The 16,948-nt window shown below is 44.7% G+C and overlaps 1 protein-coding gene across 2 annotated transcripts in view; it reads left to right on the top strand.

The window, feature by feature from the left end:
* pomt2 (protein-O-mannosyltransferase 2) overlaps window positions 1–16,948 on the top strand; it is a 287,055-nt gene that overhangs the window by 5,816 nt on the left and 264,291 nt on the right. For both annotated transcript variants that reach the window (XM_072274850.1, XM_072274858.1), the window contains exon 2: window positions 7,486–7,998. The gene's annotated coding sequence lies outside the window, so the exon portion shown is untranslated. The remainder of the gene's footprint in view (window positions 1–7,485; window positions 7,999–16,948) is intronic.

The following is a 16,948-nucleotide window of genomic DNA, read 5'->3' as shown; positions in this document are numbered from 1 at the left end:
TTGCCGATATTGTTCCTTTATTCAAGAAAGGGAATAGAGAGAGCCCAGGAAATTATAGACCAGTGAGTCTTACTTCAGTAGTTGGTGAGTTGATGAAGAAGATCCTGAGAGGCAGGATTTATAATATTTGGAGGGATATAATATGATTAGGAATAGTCAGCATGGCTTTGTCAAGGGCAGGTTGTGCCTTACGAGCCTGATTGAATTTTTTGAGGATGTGACTGAACACATTGGTGAAGGAAGAGCAGTAGATGTAGTGTATATGGATTTCAGCAAGGCATTTGATAAGGTACCCCATACAAGGCTTATTGAGAAAGTAAGGAGGCAAGGGATCCAAGGAGACATTGCTTTGTGGATCCAGAACTGGCTTGCCCACAGAAGGCGAAGAGTGGTTGTATGGGTCATATTCTGTATGGAGATTTGTGACCAGTGGTATGCCTCAGGGATTTGTTCTGGGACCCTTCATGATTTTTATAAATGATCTGGATGAGGAAGTGGAGGGATGGGTTAGTAAGTTTGCTGATGACACAAAGGGTGGAGGTGTTGTGGATAGTGTGGAGGGCTATTAGAGGTTACAGTGGGACATTGATAGGATGTAAAATTTGGCTGAGAAGTGGCAGATGGAGTTCAATCCAGATAAGTGTGAGGTGGTTCATTTTGGCAGGTCAAAAATGATGGCAGAATATAGTATTAATGGTAAGACTCTTGGCAGTGTGGAGGATCAGAGGGATCTTGGGGTCTGAGTGCATAGGATGTTCAACACGGCTGCACAGGTTGACTCTGTGGTTAAGAAGGCGTACGGTGTATTGGCCTTCATCATTTGTGGAATTGAGTTTAGGAGCAGACAGGTAATGTTGCAGCTATATCGGACCCTGGTCAGACCCCACTTGTAGTACTGTGCTTAGTTCTGGTTGCCTCACTACAGGAAGGATGTGGAAACCATAGAATGGGTGCAGAGGAGATTTACAAGGATGTTGCCTGGATTGGGGAGCATGCCTTATGAAAACAGGTTGAGTGAACTCGGCCTTTTCTCCTTGGAGCAATGGAGGATGAGAGGTGACCTGGTAGAGGTGTATAAGATGATGAGAGGCATTGATCATGTGGATAGTCAGAGGCTTTTTCCCAGGGCTGAAATGGCTGCCTCAAGAGGGCACAGGTTTAAGGTGCCGGGGAGTAGGTTCACAGGAGATGTCAGTTGTAAGTTTTTTACGCAGAGGGTGGTAAGTGTGTGGAATGGGCTGCCGGCAACAGTGGTGGAGGCGGATATGATTGGGTCTTTTAAGAGACTTTTGGATAGGTACATGGAGCTTAGAAAAGCAGAGGGCTATAGGTAAGCCTTGTAATTTCTGAGGTAGGGACATGTTTGGCACAACTTTGTGGGCCGAAGGGCCTGTATTGCAATGTAGGTTGCTGTGTATTGTGAGGGGATCCAGGAGTGCCCCTATAAACTGTTTGAAGAGAGACAGAGAGAGACATTCATCATTGATGGTTTGTTTGGAAAGGAGAGAGAGAGAGAGAGACAAAGATTAACAGTTGGACTGTCACTTTAAGGCATTGGAAGTAGCTTTGGATTTTTACTGAGTTTGAAGTTGGAGATAGCACCGAGCAGCTCTTAAGTTGCTCTGGTGACCGAAGGCGGTGTTATTTAATGGACACTCGATGTTGTGATTTACAGCAGGTTGTTGATGTTACTTTCAAGGACTTGTTGCCTGCTTGTGCACTTCTTTGCAGAAAAGGAAGGAGGGACTCTTTGAATGACAGGTGATGTTCAGCCTGGTGGGAGAAATAGGAGGTCAGATGAGACAGACCTCAGGCACATGATCTGGACACTGAATGAGCATTGTTGTGCCCGCAGGGAAAGTGAGTTTTGGAGGATCAATCAGGCAGATTGATCCAAAAATTGCTATTCCAGCGAAGAAGAAGGGGTTGACTGGTGGGGAATTGTCTATGTGTCCACCCTTGCCGGGGTGATAGCTCCACCACAGGAAAACCGGTCCCCCTGGTTAAAGTCACAGTTGAGGATGATGAGGATGACGAGAAGATTGACGGCATCAGCTCACCTGAAGACTCAACTCTCTCTCTCTCTCTCTCTCTCTCTCGCTCTCCATTGCTATTCAACTAAATACCACGAACTGAACTGAACTTTACTCAACATCGTAAGACTGTATCTTTTTACCCCTAGACTGAAAGAAGCTTGGTTTTCATATATATATATATATATATATATTCCACACTTACTTTTATATATGTTAAATCATTGCCAACCTGTTTGATTTATCTACATTTATATTACTGTACTGCGTAGTTACTAATAAATATTAGTAGTTTATAGCAATACGAGACTCCAAAGTGGTTTCTATTTCTGCTGGTTTCTTAATCCCCGTCACGGGGTACGTGACACTTATCAAATTTCATATTGTGATCACTCCTCCAGAGAGTCCTTTTACCTTAATTACCTTAATTAAACTTCCGGTTCATTACCTAACACCCAATCCAGTATAGCTGATCCCCTAGTAGGCCCAACGACAAACTGCTCTAAAAAGCCATCTCATTGGCATTCAACAAACTCACTCTCTTGGGATCCATTTCCAACCCTATTTTCCCAGTCAGCTTGCATGATCACATCTACCATGATTATCATAACATTGCCCATTTGACACACCTTTTCTATTTCCTCTGGTCATCCGTGGTCCATATCCCAGCTACTGTTGGGAGGCCTGTATATTACTGCCATCAGGGTCCTTTTACCATTGCAGTTTCTTAACTCAGTCCACAAAGATTCATCATCTTCTGATCCTATGTCACATCTTTCTACTGATTTGATGCCATTCTTTACCAGCAGAGCCATGCCTCCCCCTCTGCCCACTTTCCTATCCCTTTAAACCTTCCCCAACCACTCTAAACAAACCTGCTCATGAGAATATTGCTTCCTCTTGGGTTCAGGTACAACCCGTCACTTATGATAGGTTATCCCTCCTCCAGAAGAGATCCCAGTGATCCAAGAACCTGCCCCCTGCACCAGCTTCTCAGCCACATATTAATTTGCCAAATCATCTTGTTTATACACTCGCTGGTGCGTGGCACAGGCAGCAATCCAGAAATTACTACCTGGGAGGTCCTGCTTCTCAACTCTCTAAATTCTCTTTTCAGGGCCTCTTTGCTTTTCCTTCCTATGTCATTGGTACCAATATGTACCAAGACATCTGGCTGCTCTCCCTCCTCCAAAATGTGAATGTGATCATGACATCCCTGACCCTAGCACCTGGGAGGCAATATACCATTCAGGTGTTTCATCTACAGAATCTCCTGTCCATTCCCCTGAGTATTGAGTCCCCTATCACTACCGCTGCCCTCTTCTTCCTCTTTTCCTTCTGCACCATGGACCCATGCTCAGTGCCAGTAACCCAAGCTCCATGATATTCCCCTGGGAGGTCATACCCCACAACGGTATCCAAAACCGTATATTTATTATCGAGGGGAATGGCCACGGGGTGCTCTGCACTATCTGCCTAATCACAGTTCCAGTCACCTCATTACTCACCTGCAACATCGGGGTGATTATTTGCCTCGAACTCTGATCGCTATCTCCTTACTCTCCTGTACAAGCTGTAGGCCATTCAGATGCTGTTCCAGATTCCTAACACGTTCTTCAAGGAGCTGTGGCTCTGTGTAATGTGCATATGGCTACATCTGGCATGAAGACCACACAGCCATTTACTGCACTAGGTATGGTAAGAGAGAACAAAAAGGGAACCTTAACAGAAGCTTATCCAGAGCCAACGCCTCTTCTGAGTCAAAATCTCCTTTGAGCCAAAACATGACACTCCTACTCTCACCACTGGCTGTCCCGCTTGCCCCTTCTGTACTTCCAAACAAGTGTCATTGCCCTGTGAGAAATCTTGTCACTGTGGCCTGTACTTGCCGCTGATTGGGCCATCGGAATAAGCCTGAACATCCGCGAAGCTCTCCTTATGAACAAGTGTTGCCTACCTGTGTCACGTACCCCGTGACGGGTTAAAGAACCAGCAGAAATGGAAAACACTTTGGAGTCCAGCATTGCTATTAACTAATGGTATTTATTAGTAACTATGCAATACGGTAATATAAATGCAGATAAATCAAAGAGGTTAGCAATGATTATATATAAGTAAATGTGGAAATATATGAAAACCAAGCTTCTTCAAGTCTAGGGGTAAATAGATAATCTTACGATGATGAGTAAAGTTCAGTTCAGTTTGTGGTATTGACTTGAGTAGTGATGGAGAGAGAGAGAGGGAGAGATTTGAGTCTTCAGGTGAGCTGACGCTGTCGATCTTTCCATTGTCTCCGAAATCCTTTAGAAGTCACCGACTGTGACCACAACAAAGGGGACCGTTCTTTTGTGGTGGAATTATCAACCCAGGCAAGGAATGGACACACAAACAACCTCCCACCGGTCACACACGTCAAAGTTGCTGGTGAACGCAGCAGGTCAGGCAGCATCTCTAGGAAGAGGTACAGTCGACGTTTCAGGCCGGGACCCTTCGTCAGGACTAACTGAAGGAAGAGCTAGTAAGAGATTTAAAAGTGGGAGGGGGAGGGGGAGATCCAAAATGATAGGAGAAGACAGGAGGGGGAGGGATGGAGCCAAGAGTTGGACAGGTGATTGGCAAAAGGGATATGAGAGGATCATGGGACAGGAGGCTCAGGGAGAAGGAAAAAGCCAGGGGGGAACCCAGAGGATGGGCAAGGGGTATAGTCAGAGGGACAGAGGGAGAAAAAGGAGAGAGGGAGAAAGAATGTGTGTATATAAATAAATAATGAATGGGGTACGAGGGGGAGGTGGGGCATTAGTGGAGGTTAGAGAAGTCAATGTTCATGCCATCAGATTGGAGGCTACCCAGACGGAACATAAGGTGTTGTTCCTCCAACCTGAGTGTTTCTCCCACCGGTCACTCCCTTTTCACATTGCGAGAGCCATTGATCAATCCTCCAAAACCCACTTTTTCTGTGGGCACAACAAAGCTCATTCAGTGTCCAAAACCATGTGTCTGTCCGTTTATCATCTGACCTTCTATTTATCTCACCATGCCGAATACTAGCTGTCACTCAAACAGCTCCTCCCTTCTCTGTCTGTAAGAATTTCCAAGCAGGCAGCATCCTTGTAGAAATGTAAACATGCTGCAGAAAACCTATAACATCATCCAAAGCTATCTTTGTCTGTGTCTATCAGTGTCTGTGTCTGTCTCTGTCTCTGTCTGTCTGTTTGTCTGTCTGTCTCTCTCTCAAAAACAAAATATCGGTGTTAAATAACTCTCTTTTTAACAAGATGTTTGTGTTGGGCATATCTCTCTCTTTCTCTCTTTCTTTCTTTCTTTTCAAAAGCACAGTTCATAGGGGTAATTCAGGACTCCGTCACACCCGCAAGAAGCCTTGATGCTGTGGCCTGCTGCTGATTGGGCTGTCTGAATTCTAATGAATACAGGCCCAGACCCATCATATACTCTTCATATGACAAGCCTGGAGTCACTTTCATTTTAGCACATCTTTCCTTTGATAAGGCAGCTGTGGAAGCCACGTCTTTATGTTCCCAATACTACAAGTGAGGCCTCACCAGTGCTTTAGAAAGTTTCAACATTACATCTTTGCCCTTGTTTTCTTGTCCTCTTGAAATGAATGCTAACATTGCTTTTGCCTTTCTCACCACAGACTCAACCTGCAAATTAACCTTCAGGGAATCCTGCACAAGGACTATTAAGTCCCATTTGTGCCTCAGTTTTTTGTATTTTCTCACAATTTAGAAAATAGTCAACCCTTTCATTTCTTCTACCTAAGTACATGAAAATACACATCTTGACACTGTATTCCATCTGCCATTTCTTTGCCCACTCACAACACGCTGGAGGAACTCAGCAGGTCGGGCAGCATCCGTGGAAAAGATCAGTCGACGTTTTGGGCCGGAACCCTTCGTCAGGAAGGCCTAAAACGTCGACTGATCTTTTCCACGGATGCTGCCCGACCTGCTGAGTTCCTCCAGCGTGTTGTGAGTGTTGCTTTGACCCCAACATCTGCAGATTATTTTGTGTTTATTTCTTTGCCCAACCTCTCAATCTGTCTTAAGTCCTTCTGTAGTCTCTCTACTTCCTAAAAACTACCTGCCCCTCCACCTGCCTTCATATCATCTGCAAACTTTGCAACAAAACCATCAATTCTATCATCCAAATCATTCACATATAATGTAACAATAATCAGTTCCAACAGAGACTTCCTGTGGAACATCACTAGTCATTGGCAGCCAGCCAGAAAAGGCCTCCTTTATTCCGCTCTGCCTCTTGTCAATTAGTGACTGCTTTATCCATACTAGAATCTTTCTTGTCATACCATGGGCTTGTAGATTGTTAAGCAGCCTCATGTGTGGCACCTTGTCAAAGGCCTTCTGAAAAATCAAATACCAACATCAGCTATTTCTCCTTTGTCCATCCTGCTTGTTTTTTCTTCAGTGAATTCCAACAGATTTGTAGGCAAGATTTTCCCTTGAGAAAACCATGCTGGTCCATTTTATTTCATGATAGAAACATTAAAACAAAAACACAGCACAATGTAGGCCCTTCTGCCCACAATGCTGTGCCAAACATGTACTTACTTGAGAGATTACCTAGGGTCACCCATAGCCCTCTATTTTTCTAAGCTCCATGTACCTATTCAGGAATCTCTTAAAAGACCCTATCGTATCCACCTCCACCACCATCGCCGGCAGCCCATTCCACGCACTCACCACACTCTGTATAAAAAAAACTTACCCCTGACATCTCCTCTGTACTTACTTCCAAGTACTTAAAACCGTGCCCTCTTGTGATAGCCATTTCAGCCCTGGGGAAAAGCCTCTGACTATCCACACTATCAATGCCTCTCATAATCTTATACACCTCTATCAGGTCACCTCTCATCCTCTTCCCTCCAAGGAGAAAAGGCCAAGTTCACTCAACCTATTCTCGTAAGGCATGCTCCCCAGTCCAGGCAACATCCTTGTAAATCTCCTCTGCAACCCCTTCTATAGCTTCCACATCTTTCCTGTAGTGAGGTGACCAGAACTGAGCATAGTATTCTAAGTGTGATCTGACCAGGGTCCTATATAGCTGCAACATTACCTCTCAGCTCTTAAACTCAATCCCACGGTTGATGAAGGCCAATGCACCGTATGCCTTCTTAACCAGAGTCAACCTGCGCAGCAGCTTTAAGTGTCCTATGGACTCAGACGCCAAGATCCCTCTGATGCTCTACACTGCCAAGAGTCTTACCATTAATATTCTGCCATCATACTTGACCTACCAAAATGAACCACCTCACACTTATCTGGGTTGAACTCCATCTGCCACTTCTCAGCCCAGTTTGCATCCTGTCAATGTCCCGTTGTAACCACTGACAGCCCTCCACACTATCCATAACACCTCCAACCTTTGTGTCATCAGCAAATTTACTAACCCATCCTTCCACTTCCTCATCTAGGTCATTCCTGAAGAGAAGGGGTCCCAGAACAGAACCCTGAGGCACACCACCGACCTCCATGCAGCATATGACCTGTCTACAACTACTCTTTGCCTTCTGTGGGCAAACCATAAAGCAAGGTCCCCTTGGATTCCATGCCTCATTTTCTTAATAAGCCTTGCATGGGGTACCATATCAAATGCCTTGTTGAAATCCATATACACTGTTAGAGTGAGTTTTTTGGGTAGATGATTCGTTTACACTTAAATGACTTTGTGCACCAGACTTCTATTTTAACAAAGTACTGTGGATTGAGTCCACAACAATGCACTTCCTAAAATGCTGTGAATAACAGATGCTTCTGGTGCCGTAGTTTGACCAGATGCTGTAGTTTCGAAGACAGTACTATCTATACTTTATAAATATTAATTGTCTTCTATGTTAGCACGTAAAATGCCAAATAAGTGTATTGTGGATTTAACTTGCATTCCTAAAGGCTGTGTTGGCGTTGGAAGGAAAGGATGAAGTCAGAAGGTATGATGTTTGTATGTAGCTTCAAAAGGAATCATTGTCCATGCATTGTCTATAACTTTTTAAGTAGCGATTGCCTTTGTGTTTAGCATTTAAATATCGATCCTCCACACTGTCAAGCGTCTTACCATTTATATTATTTTCAAATTTGACCTACCAAAATGAACCACTTCACACTTTTCTGGGTTGAATTCCATCTGCCACTTCTCAGCCCAGTTCTGCATCCTATCGATGTTACGCTGTAACCTGTGACAACCCTCCACACTATCCACAACACCCCAACTTTTGTGTCATCAGTTAACTTACTAACCCATCCCTCCACTTCCTCATCCAGGTCATTTATAAAAATCAGAAAGAGGGCAGGTCCCAGAACAGATCCCTGTGGAACACCACTGGTCACCATTCATCAAGCAGAATATGAACCATCTACATTCACCCTTTGCCTTCTGTGGACATGCTAATTCTGGATCGACAAAGCAAGGTCTCCTTGGATCCAATGCCTCCTTACTTTCTGAATGAGCCTTGTATGGGGAAACATCAAATGCCTTGCTGAAATCCATATCCACTACCTTCATCAATGTGTTTTGTTACCTTCTCAAAGAATTCAATTAGGCTCATAAGGCATGACCTACCCTTGACAAAGCCATGCTGACTATCCCTAATCAGATTATGTCTCTCCAAATGCTCATAAATCCTGCCTGTCAGGATCTTCTGCAACAACTTGCCCACCACTGAAGTAAGCCTCACTGGTATATAATTTTCTGGGTTATCTCTATTCCCTTTCTTGAATACGGGAACCACATATGTAACCCTTCAATCCTCTGGAACCTCTCCCGTCCTCAAAACTTTCAATTTTGTCGAATTCACTTTCACTTTGTCGAATTTTGTGTAAGGTGCAGAAGAGTGCAAGTCATTTAAAGCAGAAAGACTTATTATCCTTAGAATAGCTTCAGGTTTACTTCCACTAAAACATTCAGTGTGCACATGTTGTTGGCACTGGGCAAAACAATGCACAGCATAAAATTTTTACAAATTTGAGGGCACATTGGTGAGGGAGGGGCTGTGTCTGTGTCCCATCGATGAGTTCTCTCTGTACATAGAACAGTGCAGCACAGGAAAAGGCCCATATTTATGCTGACCATGATATTCATTTAAACTACGATTATCTAGAGGCCTCAATTCTCTGCACATTTGTGCAGCTGTCTAAATTACTCTTAACCATTGCTATCATATAGGGGAGGAGGGGTGGCATTACTGGTCAGGGATATTATTACAGCTACAGAAAGGGTGGGTAATGTAGCAAGATCCTCTTTTGAGTCAGTATGGGTGGAAGTCAGGAACAGGAAGAGAGCAGTTACTCTATTGGGGGTATTCCATAGGGCCCCTGGTAGCAGCAGAAATACCGAGGAGCAGATAGGGAAGCAGAATTTGGAAAGATGCAAAAATAACAGGGTTGTTATCATGGGTGACTTTAACTTCCCTAATATTGATTGGCACTTAATTAGTTCCAAGGGTTTAGATGGGGCAGAGTTTGTTAAGTGTGTCCAGGATGGATTCCTGTCACAGTATGTTGACAGGCCGACTATGGGGAAAGTCATACTAGATCTAGTACTAGGTAACGAACTGGGTCAGGTCACAGATCTCTCAGTGGGTAAGCATCTGGGGGACAGTGACCACCGCTCCCTGGCCTTTAGCATTATCATGGAAAAGGATAGAATCAGAGAGGACAGGAAAATTTTTAATTGGGGAAGGGCAAATTATGAGGCTATAAGGCTAGAACTTGCGGGTGTGAATTGGGATGATGTTTTTGCAGGGAAATGTACTATGGACATGTGGTCGATGTTTAGGGATCTCTTGCAGGATGTTAGGGATAAATTTGTCCCAGTGAGGAAGATAAAGAATGGTAGGGTGAAGGAACCATGGGAAACAAGTGAGGTGGAAAATCTAGTCAGGTGGAAGAAGGCAGCATACATGAGGTTTAGGAAGCAGGGATCAGATGGGTCTATTGAGGAGTATAGGGACACAAGAAAAGAGCTTAAGAAGGGGCTGAGAAGAGCAAGAAGGGGGCATGAGAAGGCCTTGGTGAGTAGGGTAAAGGAAAACCCCAAGGCATTCTTCAATTATACTTCATACTTTATTGTCACCAAACAATTGGTACTAGAATGTACAATCATCACAGCGATATTTGATTCTGCGCTTCACACTCCCTGGATGACAAATATTAAATATTAAAAATAGTTAAAATTAGTAAATATTAAAAATATAAATTATAAATCATAAATAGAAAAATGGGAAGTAAGGTAGTGCAAAAAAACTGAGAGGCAGGTCCGGATATTTGGAAGGTACGGCCCAGATCCAGGTCAGGATCCGTTCAGCAGTCTTATCACAGTTGGAAAGAAGCTGTTCCCAAATCTGGCCGTACGAGTCTTCAAGCTCCTGAACCTTCCCCTGGAGAGAAGAGGGATGAAAAGTGTGTTGGCTGGGTGGGTCGTGTCCTTGATTGTCCTGGCAGCACTGCTCCAACAGCGTGCAGTGTAAAGTGAGTCTACGGATGGAAGATTGGTTTGTGTGATGTGCTGCGCCGTGTTCACGATGTTCTGCAGCTTCTTTTGGTCTTGGACAGGATAACTTCCATACCAGGTTATGATGCACCTTAGAAGAATGCTTTCTACAGTGCATCTATAAAAATTAGTGAGGGTTTTAGGGGACAGGGCAAATTTCTTTAGTTTTCTCAGGAAGTAAAGGTGCTGGTGGGCCTCTTTGGCAGTGAACTCTGCTTGGTTGGACCAAGTCAGGTCATTTGTGATATTGACCCTGAGGAACTTAAAGCTTTTGACCTGTTCTACTTGCGCACCACTGATGTAAATTGGGTCGTGCGGTCCGCTACTCCTTCTGAAGTCAACAACCAATTCCTTCATCTTGCTGACGTTGAGGGATAGGTTATTGTCTTCGCACCATGCCAGCAGGTTCTTAATTTCCTGTCTGTACTCAAACTCATCATTACCCGAGATACGGCCTACAATTGTGGTGTCATCAGCAAACTTATATATTGAGTTCAATGGAAACTTGGCTACACAATTATGGGTGTACAGTGAGTACAGCAGGGGGCTGAGTACACAGCCTTGTGGGGCACCAATGCTCAGAGTGATTGTAGAGGAGAGCTTGTCCCCTATTTTTACAGCCTGGGTCCTGTCTATGAGGAAGTTGAAGATCCAGCTGCAGATCTGAGTGCTAAGGCCGTGGTTCCGGAGCTTAGGAATCAGTTTATTTAGAATGATGGTATTAAAGGCAGAGCTGTAGTCAATGAAAAGGAGCCTTACGTATGCGTCTTTATTCTCCTAAGGAAGAATGTAGGGCCAGAGAGATTGCAGCTGCCATTGACCTGTTGCTCCGGTAGGCGAACTGCAAAGCGTTGAGGTTGATCGGTAGGCTGTGGTTGATGTGTGCCATAACCAATCTCTCAAAGCACCTCATAGCAATTGATGTCAGAGCCACAGGTTGTTAGTCATTCAGGCATGCCACCTTGCTCTTCTTCGGCACTGGGATTATCGTTGCCTCCTTAAAACATGAGGGGATCTTAGACTGAAGCAAGGAGCAGTTGAAGATGTCAGCAAACACTCCAGCTAGCTCGCTTGCACAGGCTCAGAGAACCCATCCTGGGAGGCCACCTGGGCCTGTCGCCTTCCTTGGGTTTATCTTCAGGAAGGGCCTTCTAACGTCCTCCTTGGTGACGATGAATCTTGATGCCACCAGGTAGGGTTCATCCGGAGGGAATGGAATGCTCCTCTTCTGTTCGAATCTTGCGTAGAATACGTTAAGTTCGTCAGGAAGAGAGGCGCCACAGTTAGTGATATTCCCAGCATTTTCTTTTCATTTTATTTTATATATATCTCAAAGAGAAAGAAGTATTCTAAAGGCAAGGTTACAATTCAGAAGGCACAGAAGGGGTTCAAAGGAGGTTCATGAAAATGATTCCAGGATTGAATGGCTTGTCACATGAAGTGTGTTCAATGGCTCTGGGCTGTGCTCAGTAGCATACAGAAAAATGAGGGGTGACCGCAAGGCCTTGATAAAGTGGATGTGGATGTAGGTGTGGAGAGGATACATTAATGATTTAGATGAAGGGATTAAAAGTAACATCAGCAAATTTGCGGATGACACAAAGCTGGGTGGCAGTGTGAAATGTGAGGAGGATGTTATGAGAATGCAGGATGACTTGGACAGGCTGGATGAGTGAGCGGATGCATGGCAGATGCAGTTTAATGTGGATAAATGTGAGGTTATCCACTTTAGTGGTAAGAACAGGAAGGCAGATTATTATCTATATGGAGTCAAGTTAGGAAAAGGGGAAGTACAACGAGATCTAGGTGTTCATGTACATCAGTCACTGAAAGCAAGCATGCAGGTACAGCAGGCAGCGAAGAAAGCTAATGGCATGCTGGCCTTCATAACAAGGGGAATTGAGTATAGGAGCAAAGAGGTCCTTCTGCAGCTGTACAGGGCCCTGGTGAGACCACACCTGGAGTATTGTGTGCAGTTTTGGTCTCTAAATTTGAGGAAGGACATTCTTGCTATTGAGGGTGTGCAGCGTAGGTTCACAAGGTTAATTCCCGGGATGACTGGACTGTCATATATTGAAAGTTTGGAGTGACTGGGCTTGTATGCACTGGAATTTAGAAGGCTGAGAGGGGATCTTATTGAAACATATAAGATTATTAAGGGATTGGACACGCTGGAGGCAGGAAGCATATTCCCACTGATGGGTGAGTCTAGAACCAGAGGCCCCAGTTTAAGAATTAGGGGTAGGCCATTTAGAACGGAATTGAGGAAAAACTTTTTCACCCAGAGAGTGGTGGATATGTGGAATGCTCTGCCCCAGAAGGCAGTGGAGGCCAAGTCTCTGGATGCTTTCAAGAAAGAGGTGGATAGAGCTCTTAAAGATAGCGGAATCAAAGGTTATGGGGATAAGGCAGGAACTGAATACTGATTTTGGATGATCAGCCATGATCACAGTGAATGGCGGTTCTGGCTCCAAGGGCCAAATGGCCTACTCCTGCACCTATTGTCTATTGTTTCCTATGGTGGGAGAGTCTAAGACCACAGCTTCAGAATAGAGGGGCATCCTTGTAGAACAGAGATGAGTCATAATCATAGTCATACTTTATTGATCCCGGGGGAAATTGGTTTTCGTTACAGTTGCACCATAAATAATAAATAGTAATAGAACCATAAATAGTTAAATAGTAATATGTAAGTTATGCCAGTAAATTATTAAATCAGGACCAGCCTATTGGCTCAGGGTGTCCAACCCTCAAAGGCAGGAGTTGTAAAGTTTGATGGCCACAGGCAGGAATGACTTCCTATCATGCTCTGTGCTGCACCTTGGTGGAATGAGTCTCTGGCTGAATGTACTCCTGTGCCCACCCAGTACATTATGTAGTGGATGGGAGACAATGACCAAGATGGCATGCAACTTAGACAGCATCCTCTTTTCAGACACCACCGTCAGAGAGTCCAGTTCTATCCTCACAACATCACTAGCCTTATGAATGAGTTTGTTGATTCTGTTGGTGTCTGCTACCCTCAGCCCGCTGCCCCAGCACACAACAGCAAACATGATAGCACTGGCCACCACAGACTCGTAGAACATCCTCAGCAGATGTTAAAAGACCTCAGTCTCCTCAGGAAATAGAGACGGCTCTGACCCTTCTTGTAGACAGCCTCAGTGTTCTTTGAGTTTATTGTCAATTCATATCCCCAGGTATTTGTAATCCTCCACCATGTCCACACTGACCCCCGGATGGAAACAGGGGTCACCGGTACCTTAGCTCTCCTCAGGTCTACCACCAGCTCCTTAGTCTTTTTCACATTAAGCTGCAGATCATTCTGCTCACACCATGTGACAAAGATTCCTACCGTAGCCCTGTACTCAGCCTCATCTCCCTTGCTGATGCATCCAACTATGGCAGAGTCATCCGAAAACTTCTGAAGATGACAAGACTCTGTGCAGTAGTTGAAGTCCGAGGTGTAAATGGTGAAGAGAAAGGGAGACAAGATAGTCCCCTGTGGAGCCCCAGTGCTGCTGATCACTCTGTCGGACACACAGTGTTGCAAGCACACGTACTGTGGTCTGCCAATCAGGTAATCAAGAATCCATGACACCAGGGAAGCATCCACCTGCATCGCTGTCAGCTTCTCCCCCAGCAGAGCAGGGCGGATGGTGTTGAACGCACTGGAGAAGTCAAAAAACATAACCCTCACAGTGCTCGCTGGCTTGTCCAGGTGGGCGTAGACACGGTTCAGCAGGTAGACGATGGCATCCTCAACTCCTAGTCGGAGCTGGTAGGTGAACTGGAGGGGATCTAAGTGTGGCCTGACCATAGGCCGGAGCAGCTCCAGAACAAGTCTCTCCAGGGTCTTCATGATGTGGGAGGTCAATGCCACCGGTCTGTAGTCATTGAGGCCGCTGGGGCGCGGTGTCTTCGGCACAGGGTCGAGGCAATACGTCTTCCACAGTACAGGAACCCTTGAGTACAGTACAGGAATTTCTTGAGGCAAACTGGTGAATCTGTGGAATTCTTTGCCACAGGCAGCCATGGAAACCAAGTTCTTATGTATATTTAAGGCAGAGGTATATTGATTCTTGATTGGTCAAGGCATTAAAGGATACAGGGAGAAGGAAGAGATTGGGGCTTTGAGGAATATTGGATCAGCCATGATGAAATGGCATAGCAGAGACACACCCTGACCCATGGGATACAGACACATACACCTGCACCCATGGGATATAGAGATGCACCTTCACAACCATGCATTAGGGATCCCAGGTTACATGACTGATGATATGTCCCAGTGCACACACAGTTAATTAAGCCAAGTGGTGTTGGACCAGGTCAAAGGCATGGACCAGATTAAAGTGGCTCTACTGCCCTATCCACAGCACCACTTACCTCCTGATACTAAACTCCACAACCCTATCTCCCCCAGCCCCACAAATATGTCCTTCAACCCTACCTTAATCCTAATCCTAACGTCCAAACACACTCCAACTAACGTGGACCGCACTCGACTAACCCTGTTCACACCCCCACAAATGAGCTGACGTGTATGGAAGAGGACCATCCAGTAAAGGCAAATGCTGGACCTGGTTTATGAAGGTGTGGGCAGATCAAAACAGGGTTACCAGCTTGGCTTTTTTTTGTGCCAAATTCCAGAAAGCTGGCTTTTTCCTAATCTGGTTGGCGTCAGCAAAATCATTTAGCTTTTTTGGCTTTTCCTGGCTTTTCTACATGCTAAGATTGTCTGCACGAAAATTACATACCATCCTTTTTCTGAACCATTTTCCTTTCAGAAAAATGTTTTTTGGTCAGTTATGTTTGGCAATATTTCTGCCGCCAAGTGTCTGGGCAAGAAGGCGCCAACCAGCAAGTCGGCAACACGATCATGTGCCCACCCGTCCGGGTGGGTGCAGTTTTTCTCAGATCTCCAAAGTGTTTGGATGTGATTTATAATCATACAAATCGACCGTGAAGCGTACTTTCTGTACATAATAACGATTTGTGGTGAAACTGTGATGCCTTCGGCTGTTTTTATAAAGGCTAGTAACCTTACAAATCATGAAAAATCGGAGAAACACAAGCGGTAAACGCCATCAAAAGGCCAGACGCAACTTAATGTAACAAAGACTCCAAGGCAAGATAATGATAAAGTTAAGGCAGCAGAGCTGCAAGTTGCTGTAAGCATGACCTGCCATTGTGCGATACGTACAGTTGACCACCTGAGTGAAATCATGATAGTACATGGGCATGGGAGTACCCTGGAGCACATAAGGTTACATAAAACTAAATGTACAAGCTTAATCAAAAACATCATTTCGCCTGCACTGAAAACTGGTCTCATTGATGACTTTCAGAATAAGAAATATGCCATCATTATAGATGGATCTACTGACATTTCAACACAAAGACACTTGTGTATTTTAGTTCAAATTTTAAGTGATAGAACAAAGGAAACTGTAACTGGATTTCTAGGTTTAATTGCGGTGCAAGAGGCTACAGGAAAAACATATTCAATTCGATTGACGAGGAAATCAAAAGATGTGGCCAGAGTCTTGAAAATTGCATTGGTTTTGCATCGGATGGTGCACCAAACATGTTTGGGTGCAACAAATCTGTGTGGTCTAGATTAAAGATGTGCCTCCTTTCTGTGTGCAACTCAAACGTATCTGTCATTGGCTGGCACTGTGCATTCAATATGCAGTGTCCAAGCTACCATCAAATATTGGATTTTTGCTGTCTGAAGTACCCAATTGGTTTCATAGAACATAGAATAGTACAGCACAGTACAGGCCTTTCGACCCACAATGTTGTGCCGACCCTCAAACCCTGCCTCCCATATAAGACCCCACCTTAAATTCCTCCATATACCTGTTTAGTCATCTCTTAAACTTCACTAGTGTATCTACCTCCACCACTGACTCAGGCAGTGCATTCCATGCACCAACCACTCTCTGAGTAAAAAACCTTCCTCTAATATCCCCCTTGAACTTCCCACCCCTTACCTTAAAGCCATGTCCTCTTGTATTGAGCAGTGGTGCCCTGGGAAAGAGGCGCTGGCTATCCACTCTATCTATTCCTCTTATTATCTTGTACACCATATCATGTCTCCTCTCATCCTCCTCCTCTCGAAAGAGTAAAGCCCTAGCTCCCTTAATCTCTGATCATAATGCATACTCTCTAAACCAGGCAGCATCCTGGTAAATCTCCTCTGTACCCTTTCCAATGCTTCCACATCCTTCCTATAGTGAGGCGACCAGAACTGGACACAGTACTCCAAATGTGGCCTAACCAGAGTTTTATAGAGCTGCATCATTATATTGCGACTCTTAAACTCTATCCCTCGACTTATGAAAGCTAACACCCAATAAGCTCTCTTAAGTACCCTATCCACCTGT

Source organism: Mobula birostris, chromosome 1 (genome assembly GCF_030028105.1).
Source record: "Mobula birostris isolate sMobBir1 chromosome 1, sMobBir1.hap1, whole genome shotgun sequence".
Taxonomy (NCBI): domain Eukaryota; kingdom Metazoa; phylum Chordata; class Chondrichthyes; order Myliobatiformes; family Myliobatidae; genus Mobula; species Mobula birostris.
This window is presented reverse-complemented; position numbering and strand designations above follow the sequence as displayed.